At 41.4% G+C, this 14683-nt stretch overlaps 1 long non-coding RNA gene across 1 annotated transcript; it reads right to left on the minus strand.

Moving 5' to 3' along the window:
• Positions 1–166: 166 nt before the first annotated feature.
• LOC121573934 lies at positions 167–1579 on the minus strand. Its single transcript, XR_006002118.1, has 2 exons — positions 1035–1579; positions 167–975 (listed from the first exon to the last, which is right to left on the minus strand). It is a non-coding gene; the product is annotated as an uncharacterized LOC121573934 (long non-coding RNA).
• Between the last annotated feature and the right edge of the window lie 13104 nt (positions 1580–14683).

A 14683-nucleotide genomic window follows, 5' to 3' on the forward strand; every position in this document is an offset into this window, starting at 1 on the left:
GCAAAACGGGTCTGACTATTTTTCATTGGGATGACTAGCAGGGAAGACAAAATTACCAAGCTATTCTCATAGTTATCGGCTATACAAACCTAGCAGGCCTTTCACCGTTTCCTGGATTGTCATCATTGACTTGTTGAAAAATAATTGCTTATTTTAGTGATGTTCATTGAGTGCATGCTGATTGATTGTGCCTGTTCGGAGGTGTTATGGGTTGTATGGATTGTGTGACAAGACAGGACTGTCTGAGCTGGGGGGTGACAATGAAATGAGATGTCTAGTGCTGATTTAATACAAGAAAATGAAAATGCATGATGTTCCTACAACCCCTATGTACTATAAGATATTAAGGTTGGAGTGGTAATGGCAGGAACTGGGATTCTACACACCATGACTAGTCAGATTTGGTCATGCTCATACCCAGTAGTTAACCCTGTGTGACTTCGCTCCAACACCATTTGCAGCATACAAAATGATGGAAATGGTGCAGGATAAAAGTAAAAAGTCTATGACGAATGTATCTCAATGTTTTGCATTTTAAAGCAGACATATCTGGGGATTTTAAAGAAAAGTCTCTCAAAATAAAAAAAGTGTCTGCCCATTTAGAAGTTGAACAAAATGAATCCTATTCTATGTGGACACATCGAATCACAAAATCATTTGATTCTGATGTACACTAACCTTATCCCATAGGCTACTTACTGTATGTGCTGCAGCCAACTCTTTTTATTGCATAACCATGAATGATAGAAGTTGGCGACAACACACACAGATGGGATGAGGCAATGTGTACAGTAACGCACATAGTTGCATAATCTAGTTGTAAATAATTGATATCTGTAAATGGAAGGGAAAGGTTTTCATGGATATTTTACAATTTAGCAGATGCTCTTATCCAGAGCAACTAGGGTTGAGTGCCTTGCTCAATGGCACAGATAGATTTTTCACCTAGTATGCTTAGGGATTTGAACCAGCAACCTTTTGGTTACTGGCCCAACGCTCTTAAGCACTAGGTTACCTGGCGTTGGGCCAGTAACCCCATGGATACACTGGAAAATATATTGGTAGTCTTCAATATAACAGCAGTGTGACTGATCCTATTTTCTCAATAAACATGGACTAATATGAAAACGTCTCTGGCCTTTTATTTAGAGAATGCAGGTGGCAGAAAACGAGTAGTTCTACCTGTGTCTGACAAAGGCCACCTTTAAACTCTTCCTCTTGAATCTCCAGTGATGTAAGTGGAGTTTGAAGTTGGAACTTGAAATATTTTCTAAGTCCTGTGGAATCTCCCATTTGAAAGTGCTAGAAAGGCCACAATTAAATATCACAATATCTGAGAAGCAATATCTGTTAATCCAAATAGTTTCATTGATTTCATAAATTATTCTTTGTGTTGTCTCTTAAGCAATAATGATTGAATACAACCAAAACATGCATGTCGCAGCACTCTTGAGGTGTTATTTCAGACAAAATACAGCAGAGGGAGCTATTGCATTACCCAAAGTATGTTGATGACAAGGTTCTTTTCAGTGTCTTATCTTTTCAACTAATGAATAAAAACATATCAGGTCAACACACAGCAAAACAACACTTCATTGTCTTTTCATTAGGATCCCTTTCTGTCAAATCAATTAGTACAACAAAGACTCAAAACATGTAGCCCACAAATTCCTAAATGAATTGCCTGTATGGACAATTCCCTCAATAATAAGATCTGTACACATGGAATAGAACTGGAAACCTCTTGAGCTGAGATGCGAGGAGACAAACATAATTGGCTGTATTTACATGAACATAATTAAATGACTGTAAATATGAATGGACAAAGCCATTGATCACGTGACACCATGCATTCCTGTGTGAAGACTCAATAGCGCATTGTAGCCAAATTAAGTCGATTAAGATGGCGTCTCATGAAGTCAGTGTCATGAAGTCAGGTGTCGCTGACGCCTGCCAAATCTTACAACGCCTGGATAATTATTTTAAGTATCAGCTAAACTCATATGTTATGACGTGGCACGCAACCATTGGTTGATGAATGCAACGTCAGAGCAAGAGGAGCGCAACCATAACATGCGCACCTTGAGCTACTCCAGGAAGTGACGTTGCAGGCACCCAATTTTTTTTGAAAGATTGATCAATCTCACCTTGTAATTTCAGAATCTCTGGCATCAAATCCATTTGAAGTTGTAGTGTCCTCTTAACAGTTCATCAACAGTTTATTTGTTGAGTTATGAGCCAAACAAACCAAGTGAGCAATATAAAAGAATAGGAGATTAACATTGCTGTCTAGGCTGGAAGACTTTTGGGGAATAAAAATGTCCTCTGTGTGCACATTTTACAAATTTTTTACTGAATTTGGTTGAATTGTACATTGTAGAATAATAGTGAAGACATCAAAACTATGCCCGTGAAATGCTTACATACAAGCCCTTAACCAACAATGCAGTTCAAGAAAGAGTTAAGAAAATATTGACCAAATAAACTAAAGTTAAAAATAATAAAAAGTAACACTGTAAAATAACAATAACGAGGCTATATACAGGGGGTACCGGTACCGAGTCAATGTGTGGGGCTACAGGTTGGTCAAGGTAATTTGTACATGTAGGTAGGGGTAAAGTGACTATGCATAGATAATAGACAGCGGGGAGCAGCAGTGTAAAAACAATGTAAATAATATGGGTGGCCATTTGATTAATTGTTCAGCAGTCTTATGGCTTGGGGGTAGAAGCTGTTAAGGAGCCTTTTGGTCCTAGACTTGGCGCCCTGGTACCGCTTGCTGTGCGGGAGCAGAGAGAACAGTCTATGACTTGGGTGACTGGAGTCTTTGACTATTTTTGGGGCTTTCCTCTGACACCGCCTAGTATATAGGTCCTGGATGGCAGGAAGCTTGGCCCCAGTGATGTACTGGGCCGTACGCACTACTGTCTGTAGCGCCTTACGGTCAGATGCCAAGCAGTTGCCATACCAGGCGGCGATGCAACCGGTCAGGATGCTCTCGATGGTGCAACTGCATAACTTTTGGAGGATCTGGCGACCCATGCCAAATCTTTTCAGTCTCCTGAGGGGGAAAAGGTGTTATTGTGCCGTCTTCACGACTGTCTTGGTGTGTTTGGACCATGATAGTTTGTTGGTGATGTGGACACCAAGGAACTTGAAGCTCTCAACCCGCTCCACTACAGCCCCATCGATGTTAATGGGGGCCTGTTCGGCCCGCCTTTTCCTGTAGTCCACGATCAGCTGCTTTGTCTTGCTCACATTGAGGGAGAGGTTGTTGTCCTGGCACCACACTGCTATGTCTCTCACCTCCTCCCTATAGGCTGTCTCATTGTTGTCTGTTGTGTCGTCAGCAAACTTAATGATGGTGTTGGAGTCGTGTTTGGCCACGCAGTCGTGGGGGAACAGGGAGTACAGGAGGGGACTAAGCACACACACCTGAGGGGCCCCAGTGTTGAGGATCAGCGTGGCAGATGTGTTGTTGCCTACCTTTACCACCTGGGGGCGGCCCGTCAGGAAGTCCAGGATCCAGATGCAGAGGGAGGTGTTAAGTCCCAGGGTCCTTAGCTTAGTGATGAGCTTAGAGGGCACTATGGTGTTGAACGCTGAGCTGTAGTCAATGACCAGCATTCTCACATGGGTGTTCCTTTTGTCCAGGTGGGAAAGGGCAGTGTGGAGTGCGATTGAGATTGCACCGTTTATGGATCTGTTGGGGCGATATGCGAATTGGAGTGGGTCTAGGGTATCCGGGATAATGCTGTTGATGTGAGCCATGACCAGCCTTTCAAAGCACTTCATGGCTACCGACGTGAGTGCTAGGGGTGGTAAGCATTTAGGCAGGTTACCTTCGCTTCCTTGGGCAAAGGGACTATGGTGTTCTGCTTGAAACAGGTAGGTATTACAGACTCTGTCAGGAAGAGGTTGAAAATGTCAGCTTGTCTGGTAGGCTCGCGTCACTGGGCAGCTCGCGGCTGGGTTTCCCTTTGTAGTCCTTAATAGTTTTCAAGCCCTGCCACATCCAACGAGGGTCAGAGCCGGTGTAGTAGGATTCAATCTTAATCCTGTATTGACGTTTTGCCTGTTTGATGGTTCATCTGAGGGCGTAGCAGGATTTCTTATAAGCGTCCGGATTAGTGTCCCGCTCCTTGAAAGCGGCAGCTCTAGCCTTTAGCTCGATGCGGATGTTGCCTTTAATCCATGGCTTCTGGTTGGGATATGTACGTACCATCACTGTGGGGACGAAGTCGTCAATGCACTTATAGATGAAGCCGATGACTGAGGTGGTATACTCCTCAATGCCATTGGATGAATCCCGGAACATATTCCAGTCTGTGCTATCAAAACAGTCCTGTAGCGTAGCATCCGCGTCATCTGACCACTTCCGTATTGAGCGAGTCACTGGTACTTCCTGCTTTAGTTTTTGCTTGTATGCAGGAATCAGGAGGATATAATTATGGTCAGATTTACCAAATGGAGGGCGAAGGAGAGCTTTGTGTGCGTCTCTGTGTGTGGAGTAAAGGTGGTCTAGAGTTTTTTACTACGGATAATATAGATGAGAACTCTCTTGGTGATCTAAAGCTTATCATAAGGTACTCTACCTCAGGCGAGCAATACCTTGAGACTTCTTTAATATTAGACATCACACACCAGCTGTTATTGACAAATAGACACAGACCCCCTCCCCTCATCTTACCAGATGTAGCTTCTCTGTCCTGCAGATGCATGGAAAATCCTGCCAGCTCTATATTAACCGTTTCGTCGTTCATCCACGACTCAGTGAAACATAAGATATTACAGTTTTTAATGTCTCGTTGGTAGGATATTCTTGATCGTAGATCATCCATTTTGTTTTCCAATGATTGCATGTTGGCCAATAGAATGGATGGTAGTGGAAGTTTACTCACTCGCCTACGAATTCTCAGAAGGCAGCCCGAACTCCGCCCCCTTTTTCTCTGTATTTTCTTCACGCAAATGACGGGTGAGTAAACTCTGTTCTAATGTCCAGAAGTTATTTTCGGTCATAAGAGACGGTAGCAGCAACATTATGTACACAATAAGTAAATAAAATAAGTTACAAACAATGCGAAAAAACTAATAAAATAGCGCAGTTGGTTAGGAGCCTGTAAAACGGCAGCCATCCCCTCCGGCGCCATTATATAAAAATGGACACACCTACTCATTCCAGGGTTTTTCTTTATTTTTACTATTTTCTACATTGTAGAATAATAGTGAAGACATCAAAACTATGAAATAACACATATGGAATCATGTAGTAAGCAAAAAAGTGTTAAACAAATCAAAATATATTTTATATTTGAGATTCTTGAAATAGCCACCCTTTGCCTTGATGACAGCTTTGCACACTCTTGGCATTCTCTCAACCAGCTTCATGAGGTAGTCACCTGGAATGCATTTCAATTAACAGGTGTGCCTTCTTAAAAGTTAATTTGTGGAATTTCTTTCCTTCGTAATGCATTTGAGCCAATCAGTTGTGTTTGTGACAAGGTAGGAGGATAGCCCTATTTGGTAAAAGACCAAGTCCATATTATGGCAAGAACAGCTCAAATAAGCAAAGAGAAATGACAGTCCATCAGTACTTTAAGATATGAAGGTCAGTCAATCCGGAACATTTCAAGAACTTTGAAAGTTTCTTCAAGTGCAGTCACAAAAACCATCAAGCGCTATGATGAAACTGGCTCTCATGAGGACCACCACAGGAATGGAAGACCCAGAGTTAACTCTGCTGCAGAGGATAAGTTCATTAGAGTTACCAGCCTCAGAAATTGCAGCCCAAATAAATGCTTCACAGAGTTCAAGTAACCGACACATCTCAACATCAACTGTTCAGAGGGGACTGCGTGAATCAGGCCTTCGTGGTCGAATTGCTGCAAAGAAACCACTACTAAAGGACACCAATAAGAAGAAGAGACCTGCTTGGGCCAAGAAACATGAGCAATGGACATTAGACCAGTGGAAATGTGTCGTTTGGTCTGGAGTCCAAATTTGAAAATGTTGGTTCCAACCGCTGTGTCTTTGTGAGATGCGGTGTGGGTGAATGGATGATCTCCGCGTGTATATTTCCCACCATAAAGCATGGAGCATGAGGTTTTATGGTGTGGGAGTGCTTTGCTGGTGACACTGTGATTTATTTAGAATTCAAGGCACACTTAACCAGCATGGCTACCACAGCATTCTACAGCGATACGCCATCCAATCTGGTTTGGGCTTAGTGGGACTATCATTTGTTTTTCAACAGGACAAATGACCCAACACACCTCCAGGCTGTGTAAGGGCTACTTTACCAAGAAGGAGAGTGATGGAGTGCTGCTGACCTGGCCTCCACAATCCCCCGACTTCAAACAAATTGAGATGGTTTGGGATGAGTCGGACCGCAGAGTGAAGGAAAAGCAGCCAACAAGTGCTCAGCATATGTGGGAACTCCTTCAAGACTGTTGGAAAAGCATTCCAGGTGAAGCTGCTTGAGAGAATGCCAAGAGTGTGCAAAGGTGTCATCAAGGCAAAGGGTGGCTATTTGAAGAATCTCAAATATAAAATATATTATGATTTGTTTAACACTTTTTTGCTTACTAAATGATTCCATATGTGTTAATTCATAGTTTTGATGTCTTCACTATTATTCTACAATGTAAAAAATAGTAAAAATAAAGAAAAACCCTTGAATGAGTAGGTGTGTCCAAACTTTTGTCTGGTAGTGTATTTAAATGTAGCGTACAATATAGCTCAGTATGTGGATTATGTATTTTATACATTATTTTTTGCTGATCTTTATCAAGGGTGCCAATAATTATGGACCTAACTATATCTTGCTCCTTCTTTATCTTTCTGTTAAAAAAATACCTTTGAAAGGAGTAAAAAGAGGATGTCTCCGTACAGTATTTGCTTTTGACACATGGCCATAGAGGTCTCCTCCTTCACTCTTTCCTTTCATCCTGCGCTCTTCCTTTTCATGCCGAGCGCTGGAGATAAGACATCTTTGTCAATCTAGTGCCTTTCTTGTTAAGATGGCAGTCAGTGCTTCAACGTTATTGTCCTCAGTCCTTGATCAGTCTTGCCTTTTGAGTTTAGACAAAATGACAGACTGGGAAAACTTCTTGAAGATCACACTGGTCTTACATCATTCTGGATGGGAGCGATTCGGGTTCAAGAGGAATTTATCTCTCAAGTCCCTAGTTTTGCCAGTGCTGAGCCTTTTAGTTCCCAACCTTTTAGATCTGTAGCCTGGTCAGTTCCAAAGCCACCTTGTGTAGTGCATTGTAACAAATACTTAAACGTTACAGCCTTTTTCCCAGACCCCGATGAAACCTAGTCCTGGACTAAAATGCATGTTCAATGGAGATTCTCCATTCAAAGCTCTTTTTAGTCCAGGACTAGGCTTTATCTGTGTCCGGAAACCGGCTTTACATGTTAAGTGCAGTACAGTGCATTCGGAAAGTATTCGGACCCCTTGACTTTTTCCACATTTTGTTACATTACAGCCTTATTCTAAAATGGATTAAATTGTTTTTTTCCTCTCAGCAATCTACACACAATACGCACAATACACACAATACGCCATAATAAAATAAAAAATAAAAAAAATAAATAAAATATAATGACAAAGCAAAAACAGGTTGTTGTTTTTTAGTGCAAATGTAAAAATAAAATGGAAATATCACATTTACATAAGTATTCAGACCCTTTACTCAGTACTTTGTTGAAGCACATTTGGCAGTGATTACAGCCTTGAGTCTTCTTGGGTATGACGCTAAAAGCTTGGCACACCTATATTTGGGGAGTTTCTCCCATTCTTCTCTGCAGATCCTCTCAAGCTCTGTCAGGTTGGATGGGGAGCATTGCTGCACAGCTATTTTCAGGTCTCTCCAGAGATGTTGGATCGGATTCAAGTTCGGGCTCTGGCTGGGCCACTCAAGGACATTCAGAGACTTGTCCCGAAGCCACTCCTGCGTTATAGACAGGTGTGTGCCTTTTCAAATCATGTCCGATCACTTGAATTTACCACAAGTGGACTCCAATCAAGTTGTAGAAACATCTCATGGATGATCAATGGAAACAGGAGCCACCTGAGCTCAATTTCGAGTCTCATAGCAAAGGATCTGTATAGTTATGTAAATAAGGTATTTCAGTTTTTTGTGATAAGGTTAGTGTGTTGGGAATTCAGTATGTTTTTTTCACTTGTCCAAATAGCAACAGCCTACTTTGTCGAATGACCATGAAAAATATTTGTACAGAGGAAGAAGTCTATTAATGGCCACTATCATCCAGAGTGCTACACAAAATAGATTAATAGATAATACAATTTTATAGAAATTCAACTGATGAAAATGTTTATGTACTGTTTTTCAGCATGTGTGTGCTTGCCTGTGTGTGTGCGCACATGTGTGTGTGTTTGTTTGAAACCCAGAGAGAGAGAGAGAGTGTTCATGAACCCAATCACTGAACTTGAAAATTATATTTTATTTCCTGCTGGGTGAAATGGGTTTATTATACCGTTTATTATACCGCATGAGCGTGTGGGATGCTGTGTGACTCATTTGTATCCTGGCAACTCGTGAAGGTGAAGGAACACATCATTTAAAAGTTCACTTACTGGGTTAGAAATACTCTGGGAGATGCCGTGCAGAGGTGATGGCCACATTGTGGACAGCCATACTACAGCACTTCCCTCCCCCATTATGATCATCGCCATGAGGACACCTTCAAGAGAACTGATAATGGTCCACAGGAGTGGACTAATCTGTCAGAATTTATCTGCCTGCTGTAGTGCCATCATAATCCTTGCATAAAAGGGAACTCTACAGGTCAGACTTTGTGTAGCCTCATTTGTATGTATTTTCTATCACACTAAAGAGAGTATAGACTGCTTCTTGGTTATACATCTTCATGGCAGACTGCGGTTTACCCTCCATACCAAATATTTTCTCTAGAATCTAGATCTCACTTGGTCCAGTGTTTTGATCTGCGTTGATGAATGAAATGGGACGATAGGATGCCAAGTTTGGCACAAGGGGAGATTGCCTGTCTGTTTGGGACTATATTTCCTCTTGGAAGACATCCATGCCCTGACCCAGTGTTAGTGATTGAGACAAAATGTCACAGTGTGCCGTCTAAATGATCTCATTATGCATCTAACAGCTGTTTTCCCCTTGCACTGTGGCAGTGATGGCAACGAGGAAACGCTTCCCAACAGTGTCTCAAGGTTGCAGACCTGGGTTTAAATACTATGTCAACTCAATTCAAATACTTAAAGTTGGGTTTGATTGAGCTTGCCTGGCACAATGGAACCAATTCAATAATCGCAAAAGTGCGATCCCTGCCTATCTGGCACTCCAGGCAGGCTAAAGTAAACTACAAGTATTTGAAAGATTTCAAATAGTATTTGAACCAGGGGTTGGAACCAAAATTATTTTCTAATCGTTCCGAACAGAATCATAATTATTTTCATTCCGTTCCACTGTTCCGACCAGCAAAATAATGTTCTGAACCGGTTTGAACCCCAAAAGAAGCACTGGTTTATATCGTTCCTTTCTGTTCCTTTTTAAACCTCTGAAATATAGGCCTACTTTTATTTAAACATTTAGCTCAACATTAAATTACTTCACCAATCAGTGTGGATAGAGCAGCTTACTGTGGCTCGGGTAAGCGATTGAATCTGTATAGGAAAGTCATTAAGATCAAATTGTATTTTGCGGTAACAGCATAGTTTAATCATAATGAAAGACAAACACACACACACTGTGCTTCCAGTCACAGTGTAGGGTGCGAGACTCAATGACATTTTGAGGGTGAGGAGAGAGTGAGAGAGTGAGAGAGAGAGAGGATGGAGGAAGCTTGCCTTGAAGCACTGGGCTGGTTTAACGTTGGACCAGAGCAAATGTTAGCTAGCTAACAAGCTTGTGTGTGCAGAGCAGCACTAGAATAACAAAAATAATGTTACCTTTTTGTAGTTAATTAATCTAATGTGAAACGTGATAAATTTAGTATCCTTAACTAGCATTGAAAAAGTCAATCCATTCTTCTCTAATTAAACATCTGTCCATAATTTCTGAATTACGCTTGTAACGTAGTCAGTAGGCTACAGTAACCTATGCTTCAGAAGGGAGGGGCAGGTAGCCTACACACACACTCACACCTACTGGCAAAGATTTTCAGCTGGCAGGCTGGAATAAGTTTCTGAGTGACAGAGTGAGGGCTTTGCATGGGCGCTTTGTTTACATTTTTGTGGGACCCAGAAAAAAATGCCCAGAATGTAAAAGAACATTATTAAACGGTTCCCATGCTTTTCAAATAACGGTTCTGTTCCAGAACAGTATAGATCACCTACGTTTTCGGTTCGGGTTCTGTTCCTCAAATAATTTCCTTATTTTCTGGTTTTCTGTTCTGTTCCCTGAACCGGTTCCAACCCTTGATTTGAACCCAAGACGGGAAGGTTGGCGTCGATAAGTAAATAAAGGGAACACAAAATCCACTCAGGCAAGAAATGCCAGTCTCCGGACTAAGTGCATTCGCTGACTGAAAAAGCATTTTGAAGACTGATTTCGCTAACACCAAAATGGCATGAATGTGTGTTAGTCCTGTTAGGTTGAGTGTTAGTTTTAGTCATGTGGGTTGCCAGCTGTAATTTCTCCTCCAATCTCTCCTCTCCTGCTTGAGAAGTGTTACTTATGGCTGTTTTGCCTAAAGATGCTTTTGATGGATTCCGAGTCCCTTTATTTCATCCATTTACGGCTGGCTTAGCAGGCGAGCAAAAACAATTACCTTGCCTGGCGACGTTGGATGAATGTATCCTGTCAATTTATTATGGCTCCCCCAGGAGCGGCAATCTACTGTTTGATCCTATCTATGAGAGCATTCTGGATGGGTCGGCATTTATGTAGTGTGTTATGACATCCTCAAAGCTTTTAGATAGGCCCACGTAATCCCCAGGGATACTTTATTCTGAATTTTGGTTCATTTTACCCTCAGAGCAGCTTTTGGGTGCAGAGAATAAACCACCTTAACCCGAGGTCAGAATTTGGGAATTATTTCTGAATCTACCGCAGGGATGGTTTTAGAAGTCAGTCAACCTCCCTGCATCCCTGTGCTGGCTTTCTGCTGGCTTTCTGCTGAGGCTCAGCTTCTGCATGGTCAGTACTCAGACTGTTTGTGTGTGTGTGTGTGTGTGTGTGTGTGTGTGTGTGTGTGTGTGTCACAGGAGAGATGGGATGCTACAATATAATTGAAATTCATTATTTTACAAATGAGTGGGGAAGGGGAGGTAAGTGTATAGGAGCAAGGGAGGGATGGGCTATGCTTTTGTTGAGCATAAAATGCTTGTCCCCAGCCATTCATTGTCGATAATTGATGGATTGCATTCAGACTGCATAATTGGATTCATATGAACCCAGCCTGTGCCATGTGTGGGAGTGAATAATTGTCATAGCAGAACCTCTCCTTGCTATGGGTTACAGGGCTGGATATGCACAATTCAGTAAGGACTATTACAAATGTGATATTAGAAACCCCAATGGATTGGCCTTGGTGCATTGAGCCAGTGGTCTATTAAATTCTAAACATTCTGACCTTACCTTTGTCTAAATGACAGTGAATGTCCACAGGGATATATGGGAGAAATAGGTTACTGATTATGTACAGCTTACGGTATAGATCTCTCGTTATTTAAATCGGCAAATTGATAACAAGCTGAGTTTTACAGAGAATGCAGACTGTATTTTTTTTAAAGGCCAGCCAGCGCCTGTTTTTAATCAGGAAATTGAAGGGGTTTGGGGTCCGCCAGGATGTTCTGGAGAGGGTGTACAGCAGCTTGGTGGAGAGCATCCTCACGTTCAATATGACAGTCAGGCATGGTAATCTGAGCGTGAGGAGCAAAAGCAAACTGAGCAGAATAGTAAACACAGCCAGTAATGTAATTGGTCGACCACAGGCACATTTGAGCAGTCTGTTCCACAAGGCAACCATAAAGAAGGCACTGGCTGTCATTGGCGAACCCTCCCATCCTCTACACCCTCAGTTTGAGAGGCTTCCCTCTGGCCGGTGCTTCAGAATGCCCATGGCCAAGAAGAACGTGTTCAAACATTAATTCGTTCCTTGTGCTGTTGGACTACTAAATGCAAAGTAAATTGTATCAGTATATGTATTTATCTATCCAGTGCAGTTGGGACAGCGGTCGGTTGTGAGTGAATGTATTAATGTCCTCTATGTTTTTAGTGTATGCAACATGATGGACTGACTGGTTTAAATATGTATTATGTGAGAATGTATGTGATCTTTTTAATGGAACGTGATGCCAAAGAAAAATTTCCATCCTGGATAGACAATAAAGTTTTAATCTATTATATTCTAAATCCTTAAAATGGAGAGCCAACTGTCTTTGCATTTGTTTTGTCTTATGAGAAGCGATAAAATACCTTTAATGATGGTTACTTTGATGAGATTGAATCATGTTTTATAGTGATTATTAGTTCCTCTCAAAAACACTTTGTGTCCTCTTTTCTCTATTAACCATTTGAAACTTATAACAGGCAAATACATAAAGTAGCGTGCATGGTGTGCATTTCCAACGTGTCCCATTTACAGTCTGCCTCGCCACCACAGCTTAGGACGCATGAGAACTGTTTCATTTGAAAGTATCTGAATCTTAAATTCTACCCAGTCAGAAACATGTGATCTGAGACAGAGAGAGATGCCATCTAGCTTTGATTATCTATGGAGTAATTAAAAATGCTATTTAATTTAGCAATTCTTTCAGAACAGCTTGTGTAAAGTATAGATGTGAAGCTAATTTATTTATTTTTTGTTGCAGCAAAAGAGAATATGTTATTATTTCGACGATTTGTACTTTGACATAAAAGAGTCAAATTAGTTTTCCGAAGGGAATCTTAAATTCTACCCAGTCAGAAACATGTGATCTGAGACGAGAAGAAAACAAGAGACACTCTGGTAATTACTGCACATTGGAGAAGATGACTTGGAGTGAGGTCACATATTATTATTTTTTACCAATAACTCAATGTTGAGCATCTTCTCTGGCTCATTACCAGACTCAAATTAAGATGCCTGACACTCCAAGATGCTTATATAATGGAGAATGTAATGAAATATTCATGTTAGGTGAATTGGGAATGTGTGTGTGCATTCATAACTCTTAGTGATGTTGAAAGCTGGCACTGTGTATGAAAAATTGACACCCTTTTGTAATGTGTTTCAACTAGTGTTATGAAATATAATGTAATGTAATATGTTAAATTGTATATAACTGCCTTAATGTTGCAGCTGCCTTGGCAGCAGCTAATGGGGATCCTTGATAAATACAAAATACAAAAACTTTACCCTTGATTAGATCTCATGCTTCTTCCAGTACCCCAAACTCCAATGTCAGCAGTTCTAACAACTAAACTTTATTGGCTACCTAGCCACCCAAGTGGGTGACAGCTCACTTTGTGGGTTTGTCACATATGTGACTGATTGCCTCGTTAACGCTCCAGACATTTCATTGGTTCATTTAGTAATTGTATGATCACATGACTCTGTTTGAAGTGTGGCAGCCAACAGGAAGTGATGCAGTCCAGAGGCATGGTGGAACCCTGTTGCAGTGAGCATGTGGCAAGTGTTTGTTGAGAGAACATGGCTACTAAAGGTTCTGTTTAAAAAAAGTGATGTCTGCCTCCTGAGCCCTATACTATGTATGTGGTTTGAGGAGTTAGTGAGGTAACTTTGGTCGACTCTGAGTTTAACTCGGGATAACCGGTACCACGAAAGTGGCTCACCTTTCAGCCAGGTACATTTCTATGGCAAAAAATCCTTCAGAACTAACCTGCTCCCGGGCAGGCTAAATCAGTGCTAACTCCTTGTCCTAAATGAAGTGTCTTAGCTGTGAGTTGAGGACCAATTAAATCAGATTCCCTCCCTCTCTGAAAGATTGAATTAAAGGCCCAGTGCAGACAAAGTGATTTTCCTGTGTTTTATATATACAGTGGGGAAAAAAAGTATTTAGTCAGCCACCAATTGTGCAAGTTCTCCCACTTAAAAAGATGAGAGAGGCCTTTAATTTTCATCATAGGTACACGTCAACTATGACAGACAAAATGAGAATTTTTTTCTCCAGAAAATCACATTGTAGGATTTTTAATAAATGTATTTGCAAATTATGGTGGAAAATAAGTATTTGGTCAATAACAAAAGTTTCTTAATACTTTGTTATATACCCTTTGTTGGCAATGACACAGGTCAAACGTTTTCTGTAAGGCTTCACAAGGTTTTCACACACTGTTGCTGGTATTTTGGCCCATTCCTCCATGCAGATCTCCTCTAGAGCAGTGATGTTTTGGGGCTGTCGCTGGGCAACACGGACTTTCAACTCCTCCAAAGATTTTCTATGGGGTTGAGATCTCGAGACTGGCTAGGCCACTCCAGGACCTTGAAATGCTTCTTACGAAGCCACTCCTTCGTTGCCTGGGCGGTGTGTTTGGGATCATTGTCATGCTGAAAGACCCAGCCACGTTTCATCTTCAATGCCCTTGCTGATAGAAGGAGGTTTTCACTCAAAATCTCACGATACATGGCCCCATTAATTCTTTCCTTTACACGGATCAGTCGTCCTGGTCCCTTTGCAGGAAAAACAGCCCCAAAGCATGATGTTTCCACCCCCATGCTTCACAGTAGGTATGGT

The sequence above is a fragment of the Coregonus clupeaformis genome, chromosome 9, assembly GCF_020615455.1.
Source record: "Coregonus clupeaformis isolate EN_2021a chromosome 9, ASM2061545v1, whole genome shotgun sequence".
Classification (NCBI taxonomy): Eukaryota; Metazoa; Chordata; class Actinopteri; order Salmoniformes; family Salmonidae; genus Coregonus; species Coregonus clupeaformis.